The 13024-nt window shown below is 37.5% G+C and overlaps 1 protein-coding gene across 10 annotated transcripts in view; it reads left to right on the top strand.

The window, feature by feature from the left end:
* Ctnna2 (catenin alpha 2) overlaps positions 1-13024 on the top strand; it is a 1179603-nt gene that overhangs the window by 971388 nt on the left and 195191 nt on the right. The gene's annotated exons all lie outside the window — the stretch shown is intronic.

The raw sequence follows: 13024 nt of genomic DNA, 5'->3' as shown, positions 1-13024 counted from the left end.
GTTCATAAAGAACCTGTAGAATTTGGTTATATGAAAAAATAAAAGATATTTCTTATTTATAAATATTATAACAGTGGTAGGAAAGGTAGGCAGTGAATAAAATAAAAACAATGGTTGTTACCAAGAGCACGCTGTACTGAAGAATGGTAGAAGAGAGGGCTGTTTTCCTTTCCAATACCTTAACCCAAGATTTCTCAATCTCAGCTCTGTTGACTTTTGAGGCCGGATTCTTCTTTGATATGGAGACTGTCCTATAAACAATGGCATGCTGCTATGGTTTCACTTCCGATGGGATAGTATTTGGAGATAGAATCTTCAGGAGACAATAAAATTTAGATGAAGTTATGTGGTGGAGTCCTTAATTTCATGGTAAGAAGAGACACTAGAGAACTGGTGGCTGTGGAAGCCAAGGAAGAACACTATCATCAAAACCCAACCATGCTAACGTCTGACCTCAGATTGCCAGCCTCTAGAACTATGAGAAAATACATTTCTGTTGTATCCAGAGTACAGTATTTTGTTATGGCCTCCCCATCAGACCAATACAAGTATATTGTAGCATCCATGGCCTTAACTCAGCAAATACCAATATTACGCCCCAGTCATGACAATGAAAAATACAATCCAGACATAGCCCATTTCCCCGTGAATGTGAAATCACCTCTGTTATGGCATGTGTCTAGATGTACCCCTAAAGCCTCATGTGGTCATGGGTAGGGCTTTTCAGAAATGGCTGGATCTAGGTTGTATGATGCTGGGATTAAGTGTGTATAATTACTAAACGGTTGGTCCACTGATTGGTTTGGCATAGTTCCATGTGTGGATAATAGGAAGACCCATCGTGGGTGTGGGTGACACAACCCAAAGTGTGAATAATCTGGATAGATATAAAGGGCCAGAAAGAAGGCAAGCTTGGTGCTGCTTCTTTGCTACTTCACTGCTTTGCTGCCTTCTGCCAATCATGAACTGTTTCTCATCTGCGATGCCCCTCTGCCATCCCGCCCTGTCTTAGACCCAGCCAATTATGAACTGAAACCTCTACAAACTCTCAGCTAAAGTCAACCTTTATTCCTTATTCCTTTAATTTTGGGTGTTTGATATTTTGTCTCAGCAGTGAGAAAAGTAACTACTACAAGCTCTCAGTGAGGAACACTGCCTTAACTTTATCTGCTCATCATTTAGTCGATAATCTAAGGGTTGGAAAAATTCGCTTCATCATCTCCAACTTTAATCTTCTTGCCTTGGAAGGATACAAATACTGTACTGTATTGTACCGTGTATATATATATATATATATATATATATATATATTTACAGTACATAATGAGTACATTCATAGTGGAGGGGAGTATATTTTCCTAATAAGTTATTCTTCAACTTTATTGTATAAATAAAATATAATCATATGGAGGGAGGTAAAGATCCTTAATTTAGCATGCACCAAAAATTCAGTGCAGTGGGTATGGATTATAAGTCAAAAATCAGATTTTAACCAGGGTGTATGATTACTAAATTAGTCCACTTATTTTTGGGGGGGGCAGAGACCCTGTGTTTCTACACAAAAGCATTCCCATTAGTGAATCTTTAAGGATAATGGGAAAGGTTAATTAAAAATATTTTAGGCATTTGCCATAGCAGCATTGTAAGGGTGTTGCTGGCCTTTTTAGAAAGCTTGATGCAATTAGAAGAGATTTTCTTCTGACTTCATTATTTTTTGGAGTCACGTGGGAAATTTGTAAAATGCATGTTCCCAGTTCTGCCCCCAAGACAGTCTAATTTCTTATATCTTAAGTAAGGTATAGAAATCTTCAGTTTAATAAAACTTTCCAGGACAGTATGATGCACCCATCTCAAAGATCACACGTGGAAATAGTCTTGGAGAAAAAATTTCTGCTACGTTCAAACCTGACCTTACATTGAATTACGCAGAATGTGATAAATGGAATCCCGGGACATGATATTTAAGTCTGTTCTTCGAAGACTGTTAATACAATTACAAAACATTGATGAAGTTTTTGTTTTTATAGTTAATGTTTGCCAAGCATTCTCTTTGGCTTCCAGTTTTCTTTGATTTATTTAGAAATTTCCCAAATTGTGGTTAAAAAAAATAAACTATGTAAGGCTTTGTTAAAAGGGACAAAGAAAACACATTGGTAAGGACACTACCTAGTCATAAAAGCCCTTTCAAAAAAATATTTCAATAAGTTAAGTTTTGAACTTCAGAAAAGAACTTCTTAGAAATTATAAAAGCAGCATAAAATCTTAATAAGAAAGAATCCTGTCATATAGAATTTTAAAGACTGATCAGCATACATTTTCATTTCATCTTTTCCCCTATTCTTTGGTGAAAATAAACATTTTTTAAATAGGAAAAAAATCCTCTTTGGGATTTCTTGGAGGAGAAACAAGGAACCTGCTTGCTAAATAAAAAGGCAAAAGAATATTCTCTTTTTGTTCTATAGGGACTCGAACTCAGGACCTTTCTTGCCATGTGTGGTGCCACTGAACTAAATCCCCAGCCTGGCAAAAGGGTACTCTGACACACTGACTTTCTTTAGCACATACTCAAAACTCTCTAGTTTTTTCCCCATAAGTCTGATGAGCATTATGACCATCACAAGTGTTCTTTATCAAAATCAAAGACATTGTTCAAAATAGTTCAAAGTTAAATGTTCTTCCAGGTAATCGTAGACCTTAATTCTGTACATGGTATCATATTTTATCATTAACCTTGTTGAATATTTTAAGAGGGAATGTTTGATAGTTCAAATTTTTTTCTTCAACAATTAAGAGATCCTTTAGTATAGATTTTTTTCTGTAGTTCACTTTCTCAAATGAACTGAATTCCTTCAGTCCAGTACTTCTACTACATGTAATGAGCATGCATTTAGCCCATGAAATCATAAATACCACTTGTTTAATTGTTCTAAGTCAAATAATTAGAAGTGTAGAAGTAAGTTTGTTAGTGTGGAATTGTTGCTCTATTCTTCACCTTACTTCTGGTCTGGCTGAGCGCTTCTGCCCCATTCATACAAGATCATCACAGGTGTTCCAGAATTCCATTCTGTGAATGCACGGATGCCATGACACTCCCTGTGTATGACAAATATGTTTGTCTTTTCCAGCAGAAGGAAACTCATTTCGTGGACCTTTCTTCCCTTCCTCCCACTAACCTTGGAACATAGAACTGCTCTTCTCCCTCCAGGCCCTCCCTTTCTTCTTCTGTCACTTGACGATAACTGCAGTTGCATGATTCCTTGCTGCACCTAAGCTTCCAAGCAAAGGCATGGATGGGAGTTTTCTTTAGCTTTTCTTTAGCTTAGCCTAGGAACTCCTATGTATAGTGGAGTCGGAGGGAGGAAAATCATGGGTGAAGAGGGATGGTGACTGTGAAGCAATGGAGAAGCTTGCCCATTTATTTAGAAAGAGAGCAAAATATTATCTTTGTTGTTGTTGTTTTGTGGTACTGGGGATTGAACCAGGGCCATCACTCTGAATTACATTACCAGCTCTTTTTTAATTTTTTTTATTTTTAGATAGGGATTGGCTAAATCACTTAGATGCCCAGGATGGACACAAACTCATAATCCTCCTGCCTCAGCTTCCCAGAGTGCTACGATTATAAGTGTGTGCTCCTACACCAGGCTCTTTTTCTTCCTATATTTTTGAAAGAAAAACAGACAGATATGGACATGTCAATAGATTATTCTGCTGAATATTCATGATAAAGTCTTAGATAACTAAGAGCAGCTAAACAGAACTTTAATTACTGCAATTAATTCTTGAATGAGTCAAATTACAGCAAAACAAGTCGGTATCAGATCCTTAGTTTAATAACAATTTTCCAAGAGGGCACAGGCTCTTCCTTGATTGGGTCCAGTCATTAATACCTTCTCCATCTTTGTCCTTGGATCCTTTGTAAAGATCTCAGGTTGCGTTAGGAAGCTTCCCTTACTAAAGAAAGCCCCCATTTCATTCACTATCCTACATTTACTTGGCACGGGAGAGTTAGGACAATATTCAGTAATAAAATAAGTTCACCATATTCTGTGTTTGATTCTCGGCTGTAACTTGAAAACTTTCAAATTGTCCAGAAAACTAAGCTGCTCATTTCTAAAGTTCACTCAGTAAAACTGAAAAGCCATTAGGATTTGCTTTAATACTTTTATTTAACCTATCCTGTGTGTTTCTGAATCCTGACTACACATTAGCATTACTAGGGGAACATCCAAGACTCCAATGCAGGGACCCACCCATGCATATTCTAATTTACTTGGTCTGGGATGGAATGTGAGTGTGAAGGGTTTGAAGTCCCCCAGGTAATACTCATGTGCAGCCAGGCCTGATAACCCCAGTTGAACTATTTGCATAAGCCTCCTTTTTAGTCATCTTTTTATTTTTTAAATTTTATTTCATTGTTTACTCTTCCTATCTTAGGACTGATTTTTATAGGGACATGTTCTTTAAATGTAAGTAACTGATGAAATACTGTTTAATGAGTGCACAAGCCCTCTGTATTTATCAGGGTTTCAAAAAAAACAGAGCCCAAATAATCACAGTAAAATGGTAAATTACAAGAACTGCAAAGCTGCTGTTATTTCATATCTTTCTTTCTTTCCTGCTTTCTCTTGATCTTTTCAATCCACTAATTTTTAAATGCAATTCCTAAAGCACACATACTCACATTCCTGCCATGTGTTTGATCCTCTACCTGTAGAGTGATGCTTGACTCCACAACTTTTTAAAGCATGGTTCTTCTTACCCCAAATATTGATGATTTTAGTTTGCACATCTAGTCTGGAATTTCTGATAAGCCACCTACGGTGACTGCATGCAAGTCAGTAGAAGCCTGCTTAAGGACTCAGAAGACTTAAAAGGAAAAATAAAACTTATTGTTTTATTTTGTTATTGTAACAATAATGTCTGTTCATTTTAGAAAACATTTAAAAATGCCTATAAATTAAAAACATCAAACTAGAAATAACCTGTAATCCTTCCATGTGGCTCTATACTTTGAATTGCCTTTGCCTTTCCTTCTGTCTCTGTTTTCTATTTCCAAATAATTTCCTATCATTAAAATGATTTATTAATGGGTCCTTCTTTTGGTACATTTTAAATTAGGCTGTATACTTTGTAAAGCTACTAACTTTGCACCTTTGAATTCAAAACTCATAGAACTTTAGACGTTAGAATGGCTGTTGAATTTATTTAATGAGTTATAAGGATCCTGAGTCTCAGAGAGATTAACCCAGAGCTAGTCAGTGACAGACCTAAATATAAAATTCACAGTCACTCACTTGTAGAGGCCATGCGCCTTTTTACTCTGTACTTCATCCTTGACATGCAGCAAAGTACAAGGGTGGCAGTTTTATCCAGATTAGTAAATTGTACATAATCCTTCCAAAAAGTGTTTCCAGTTGTGTCTAAACCAGCTAAAAGAAATGACAATTGACCATATTCTTGTGTTTATGTAAGAAATACAGTGCTTTGGTAGAAATTCTTGGATATTTTGGAGGAATCATGGATTATTTGGTGTATGAATCAGGTTATATATTTAATTTTTCTTAATGCAAAGTTTTGATGTTGGAAATGTACAAAGAAATGAATCACAGTAACAATAGTATTTAACCCAACATGTCATCAAATTTGATTTGCAGAATATTATTTCTTAGTATCACAATAAATATTCCACAGCGAACTCTGGATTAAGCAAAATTAAACAAATGTTTTCATAATTATAGCAGGTCTCTAAGTTTTTAAATAATCTTACGGGCATGGCAAATCTTTATGTGAGATACAGTGTCAAATTTCCTAACTTCTTTGCTGTGAACAGGGCCACCTGTTAACCTCTTGAAAAGCTAGTATTGTGGTCCACAGTTTAGAACACAATAGTTTAATCTAGGTAGATTTTTACCTGGGGGATAGCAAGAAAACCTCTCAAAGAGGACTAAAAAGTGCTGAAACTACAGGGTAAACCTGTTCCAATTTATCCCAGGATTTCTCTGTTCTTCTCAAAGGAATTTTTTATGGTAATTCTTCTTGTCTAGAATTATCTTAGCTATCCAATTCCATCTTTTTTCCCTCTTGTTAGTGCCTTTTCCAAAGCCCTAACTTTTAAAAAAGCAGAATGTCATACTTATTTTTTGCAAATCCAATGGAAGGAATATTGTTCAGATGCTTCCTTGTGTCCCCAGGTTTCCAGACCAGCCAGTCTTAAATGATTTCAGAGATGTCCAAAGTAATCAGTCTTCTTCTAAGGACCCTTCCCTTGGTGGCAGATCTGTATTAGTCTATGGTTTATGGTGATTAAATATTGATGTAGTACAGGCAAATCAAAAGAATTACAGGGCTGGATGGTAAGTTGCAGCAATGGAACTTGAGAGGAGTATTTCTACTTCTGTTTTACAGTCTTTTTGTCTATTTGTCTTACCCAAGTCTTCATTAATAGCCTCTTGATCATTAAAGTATCAATGTTAAAAAATAAGTATTTTCTCCTTACCATATTTGAAGAAATATACACATCACACTTATGTATCTCTGAAAATATTTGGAGCATTGTTTGTTGTGCGGCCTTCTTACTCTGCTGTGCAATTTTGTGCCACTGTGAGCAGGAGACTAATCTTTTGACACAGACTGTAGATGGCCTCAAACCTACACCCCATAGCAGTTGTTCCTGTGTTTTAATTTAAGTAAACCTACCATCACTTCAAAAGATGAAGTCCTGAGAATCATTGCTCAAGGACTTCATATTTCGTATATTGTCAAGCTCTTTAATTTAGAATTCCTGCTCTCTTAGATTAGATAATAACTTTCATGTGGTGTGAGTACAATATTTGATATAATGTTAAGGAGGTGGGAAAATATTTGGGATGTCGTATGTGAATTAAGGAAAACTAGCCCAACTCATAAAGTTTTACAATCTATATTCAAGATTTATTCATGTATTCCTTCATGTTCATCTTTAGTCGTACTCATATTAGGGTTTTATTTCCCCCTAAAGAAATAATCAGTAGCATCAGTAGAATCAGTTTCTCAGTACAAATTTTATTTTTAAATGGAAAAATTTTTATATATATTCACATCAAAATACATTAAATTAGGTTGAAGGTAAGCTTAAAGAGAATGGCAAAAAATGGAATTTGCTCATAGAAAAAATTTCAGTATCCAGATATGAGTAATTATTTATCAAAGTATATTTAATATATGGATAATTTTAACAATACTTTAACTGCATTTGGTACTTTTGTTCCTAGTACAAAACTGTCAGGTATTATAAACATTAATATTTTCATTTTATGAATGAGTCAATTGCTTAACCTCAGCAATATTCCTTGCCCATGCTCATGAAACTAGTGTATAATACAATATGATTCACAGCTAGATTTATTAGCTATTGTTTTTTTTTTTTTCCACTGGGGATCGAACTCGGGACCTTGTGCTTGTGAGGCAGGTGGCAGAACCACTGAGCTAACTCCCTGGTAACTATTGTTTATAACCATTGTGATGTATTGTGAACCTCAGTCTTTCCATTCCTTTATTGAATAAATAAATATTCATTATATCTCATATTTGCCAGGCATTGTGATAGGTCCTAGAAACCTTGGTGAGTAAAACAGATATGATCCTGTAAGTGCTTCTGATGTCCTTACAGACATATGGATGTATTCCAGTTGACTATGTACCCAATGACTTTAAACCCAATGGCTCATAAAGCTCCATCTGTTTCCCAAATCAGTCAGGTCTCATGGGCTTGATTGACAAAATGGGTGAGATTCTCTGGGAAATTTCCTAACATCTCAGGCAAAATTGACGTAGTGGATGAGTCACATGGCATATTTCAGATCCTGGCTAGCATCTTCACCAATAGCTAGAGTGTTCAGAGGAGGAGGAGGAGGAGGAGGAGGAGGAAGAGGAGGAGGAGGAAGAGGAGGAGGATAGGTACTGTGGATGCTGGGTGATCCTTGGAAAGTAGGTGGAGGAAAAGCAACTTAGATGAAAAATTCTAGCAGAGCATCCAGTTTTCAAACCATCAGTTATAACCAGAGCAAATCACAGTTGGCATTGAAGGAATTTGAATTTAATTGTGGATGCTTTAGTCATTGCACCTTTATTACTTCCTATCTTTCGGGCAAGATCAGACTCTTTCTTTTAGAGCCAGGAGATTTATTCTTGAGATAGAACAAGGCCACCCAGTTTTCTAGGAAGCTGTTAGATAGAATAAAGCAAGAATACTACAGTATGGTCAGAGGGAAGGGAATGAAAGAGTAGGGTAAGGTCTGAAATGGATGGAGCTGGAGACCGAGAGCCTGGAACTTGTGTGAAAGCCACACTGACAGCCTGATCAGAAGCAATGGGCATTTGTTAAGGGGGGCTGCCTAATTTTCCCAGGGCATCTTAGGAGCTAAATTCATAGCAGAGCATAGTGCAAGTATGGGAGTATCCAATTGATTTTCCTTTCTAATCCTGGTGAAATTGAATCTCTTACCAAACCCCTTGTCTAGCTTTTCCTGGCACAGGGTCTGTGCATGGCTGAGTGAGCTAAGCATAACTCATTACTGGCTGTGACCAGGGCTGGTGGAGACTGATATTGATGGCCAACTCTTACCACAACTCCTGGGGGATCTATGGAAGAGTAAGATACCAACAGTGTCAGTCTGGGAGCAGCATATCTTTTGTGGTGTTGGTATAGGTCTGCACTATGGAAGTAATGCATTCAAGACAGACATTCTCTGCTGGCTTTTGCTATGGCTTCATAATTAATGAGGTTCACATATGTATGCTGTGCTCAGTTAATTCTTTGGGTAGTTTAACACATTCCCACTGGCTTGACCCACTAGTGGTACATACATGACTGTCCCATTGGGGGACTTGTACCACCTGAATGGACTGTCCCATGTCACCGAATGGGACAGTTGTTCATGTGCCACCTGTGGTTCAGAGCCACCCAGCAGTGAGACATAGGGATTATAGCCCTGTCGTGAATGTGTTAAATCAAATAAAGCAGAAAAGCAAGACAGAAAAGAGAATCCATCACAGAGTTAGCAACTTGCTTAAATAAGAAAACTCACGAAGTGTATCTCTGTTGGGTGGGATCACAAGGTCTCACAAAACAAAAGTTTTGTAGGAGAATGTGAGGACAGAGAGGGTCACACACCATAATGCAATTTCAATCAGAATAATTTGATCCTTTCATCTGAATGTTAATCAAGAGATATGCTTCAATTCTCCACCTCCATGTTTTCCTTGATGGTGATTTCCACTGAATGTCAAGCTTTTGTGTGATGAATAAATACCCAGTCAGTGGGTATGGTTACCAGCCCTCCCAACTCCTGAAGGTACTCTCCTTGACTGGAATAATAAAAAATTATTTCAATCATTTAGAAATTAGCTGCACAATTGTCAAAGCTTTGACTTACATTAGTATGCTGCTAGAGAAAAATGAAAGGGCAAAGAGGGAAAGAGCTAAACATATTGAGTCTCATTCCAATTAGCAAGGGAAGCTGTTTGAGAACAAAGGCAAAACCATGTAGTTTACTGTTATCTGGTCTAATTGTTCTTTATCTTAAAATATTACAATTGATTGGATTGAGTATCTTTGTCCAAGTCTGAGAAAAATCAAATAGTAGAAGGGGTTTGTAGGAGCTGTTAGAGGAAAATGGATTTTGTCTATGTGGAGAGAGCTTTCTCTTAAGGGGAAAACAGGCTGTCCTCAGAGGTCCCAAGAAGCACACATTGTCTAGTTCACCTTAGTGAGCTGGAGTCTTGTTGTTATGAACTTAACATATCCCAAACTACTCTGCACCTTCTGCACGTAGAACGGGGATCATAGCATGCCTTGTGGTATTGTTTTGCAGAATCAAAGAGACAAGATATATCTGACATTTGGTAATAATCAGCTATTTAACATTATTATTCATGAATCCCTGGTCATTGAATGTGTCCATACATTAGAGGTTTTTAGCCCTATTGAACTGAGACATTGAATCCATAGCTTCTGCTGGGAGATAAAGAGATGGATGAGCAGAGCTCAATGATGCTGAGGGAGGCCAGCACCCTGGCCACTGGGGCCTGCTTATTAGTTCTGCAGGGCAGCAAGTGGAACACTTGGTCTCCCAGGTCTCCAGCTGCTGCCTCACAGACAGTGTGTTGCGCTGGCATATGGTGCAGGGCCAGCCCTGAGCATTTGATCATTGTCAGCTTCCTGGCAGAGTCTGCCCTGAGCACAGATTGGCAGGCAAGCAGTCAGGGATTCCCTTTGCATGATGGGCTAGCCCTGGAACGACCCAAAACCAAAGGTCAGAATTGAAACAAGTATGCTGTGAAATCAAATGAGAGGGTCAGAGTTCAATCCCTTCTTTTCACAGATGAGGAACCAGAGGCTCACACAAGGAAGATGATGGGCACAGGCCATGTTCTTTGTGAGTTGCAGAACCTGGAACAAAAGACAAAACCTCCTTCTCCCAGATTAGTGACTGCTCTGTTTCAGCTCACTGACTGTCAAGCCTGGCAAATGAATGACAGGCTGGTTAGGTGCAGTGGTAAGATGGCAGAGGTTTATGAAGCAGTCTTCTTGTACCTATAAATGAAATCAGGGAAGTTTGATGGTGTAGTCAATATGCCTGTGTCAAAAAGGAGAGCTCCTCACATAAATCTGGAGGGAGGCCATGGGGCAGAGGCAGTAAGCAAGACATAAAGAGAAACTATTACCTAGTTAGTAATTGCAAGGTTGTATGGGCTTCTATAAAGGTTGTCTCCATCAGGATGGTTGGGAACAACCCTGTGCAACCAGTGTGTGGGGAAAGGGAGGCAAATTTATAAAAATTTCTGTGTGGGAGGAGAATAGGAGAGAGGGTTTTGAGGCTAGCATCACTGTTTAGGGAATGTGTCTCTAGGAAATTTTAAGTTAGTGGACTTTTGTGTTTTATGGTTTCCGATCACCTGACCTTTTGTATCTTTTAGTTCCTCTTCCATGTCTTCCTGGGCAGAAGTGTACTCTTGCAGATTGTCTCTTCATTTGAATGAAGAAAAAAATAGGATAGATTAATTTATCCTAAAGTGGTAGTAAATGATATGTGCTGTCCATGTGACCTTTGAATTTTATTTTTTTATTTAAAAAAAATCTTATTGGTACATTTTAGGTATACAATACAGTGACATTCATCATTGGAAATTTGCACCTTTACATAATCTCTTTTGATTCTTATTTTTCCCCATTCCCTTGCCCTCCCTTCAACCTTTAAATTTCAAATGGAGACTGAAGGAGCACTTACCATTGAGCAAGAATCTCTAATAGTAGAATGTCAAATGAGATGAGGAGGAATTGTGTGGCTAGCTATGTTCCAAACTTTATTCAAAATGCAGTCATGCATTTAATAGTCAAAGAAAACTTGTGATTACCTGAAGCACAGGGTGATTATACAATAGGAGGAAGGTCACACATGGCTAAGTAGAGAACTTTGAAACTGAACTCAGTCACTGTGGCTCAAGAGGTTCTTACTACCCTTTTTACTATACAATATTTCTGATTATCTATCTATCTATGTATCTATCTATCTGTCTATGTGTAATAACATAATTTTCTCTGGGCCCATTCAGATTTTGAGTTGAAGTGATAGTTACTAATGTCTCAAGTTGGATGTGGAACTAACTACTTGAGTTTCTGGTTCTCGTCAATACACCAGAGCTGGACACTTGAGCCATCTAAAGAAGCATCTATGCTATAGACTGATCCTTCTATCTGTAAAAACTTCCTCATTTTTCTTAAAAGCCTGTCCCTTCAATGTGACTACTTTAGTATCCCCTGCACTTTGAGTAGTCCAGGATTGCTGTGGACTCTTCAACAGCCCCACTGCTATCTCAGAAATTGGCAGTGTGGCTCCAATCTGTGTAGCCTCAGTACATTGGAGTGAGGTGGGGTTGCCCTTGGGGCATAGCACAATCAGGCCAAGACAGGCAGGGTTTATCAAACCTGATTATGTCGCCACCATAAGTTTGTGTTTTGATCTTTCAGTGTTTTAAAAGAATTAAATTCAGTAACTATTTAAGAGCTTAGAGTAAGTTAGATCCACTTAAAAGCTTGACCAATCAATTCTAGCCTCTAGATCAGTTTTGAGCCTCAGTTTCTTTAGCTATAAAATAAGAAAATAATAGATATCTTAATGTGTATAAAGCATTTTTAACACAATGCTGTCATATATTAAGTACATGCACAATACTCTGCATTCATTATACTATCACATATGCAGGGAAAAGTGCAAACTCTTTATTTGGTTTTATGAGATCCTCCAAATTTCTTCCAGAGTCTCCTCCAAACTCATTTGTTGCTGCCTGTCTTCCAAGGCCCAAGCCATAGTAGAATTGGAGTTAACACTGAATTGATGGATGGAGTCACAATTCCCTTCATCTTCCTTTCTTCTGAAGAATAAGCCTTCATAAATTTCATTTTATTTTTTTCTGAGAGTTTAACATTGAGTCCTCTTTCTTGACTCTCTCAGTTATTCAGGTTGCTGTCTAAAATTTTGTCCCATACCTTTTGTTATAAAGTTAGGCACCCTCTGGATTTTTTTTTTTTGTCTCCTGCTGAGGAAATTTAGAGGTGATCCACTTTTGCAAACATGAAAACTGACTTTCTTTAAATTTCATTTTATTGAGGATATCATCTACTAGTGTCTTTCTAGTATCTGCCCCCTTGATACTACCCTCTACAGTTGGATTTGGGCTGCAGATGTGGAAGGAAAGTAGGAATTTCTGCTTCTTTATCCTCATGTTAAGTATCCATAAACTTACTGACAGAAGATATAGGAGTGGCACATTTTATCTAACTTCATTCCACATCTTTGAAGAAATTAATCGCCTTTCAAATTTTTTTCCTTCAGAAATATTTAGAATGATTCTACTTAGGCCAGTTAATAAGTTACTTCTAATAGAACAGAGGAATTACCTGAAAATTTTTGATGTTTCAATTATTCATATAGGAACTTACATGACCCAGTGTCTACTGGTCAGATGTGGATGATTCTTAAAT

The sequence above is a fragment of the Heterocephalus glaber genome, unplaced genomic scaffold (assembly GCF_053883595.1).
Source record: "Heterocephalus glaber isolate CG9 unplaced genomic scaffold, H.glaber_assembly_v1.0 deba00000470, whole genome shotgun sequence".
Taxonomy (NCBI): domain Eukaryota; kingdom Metazoa; phylum Chordata; class Mammalia; order Rodentia; family Bathyergidae; genus Heterocephalus; species Heterocephalus glaber.
This window is presented reverse-complemented; position numbering and strand designations above follow the sequence as displayed.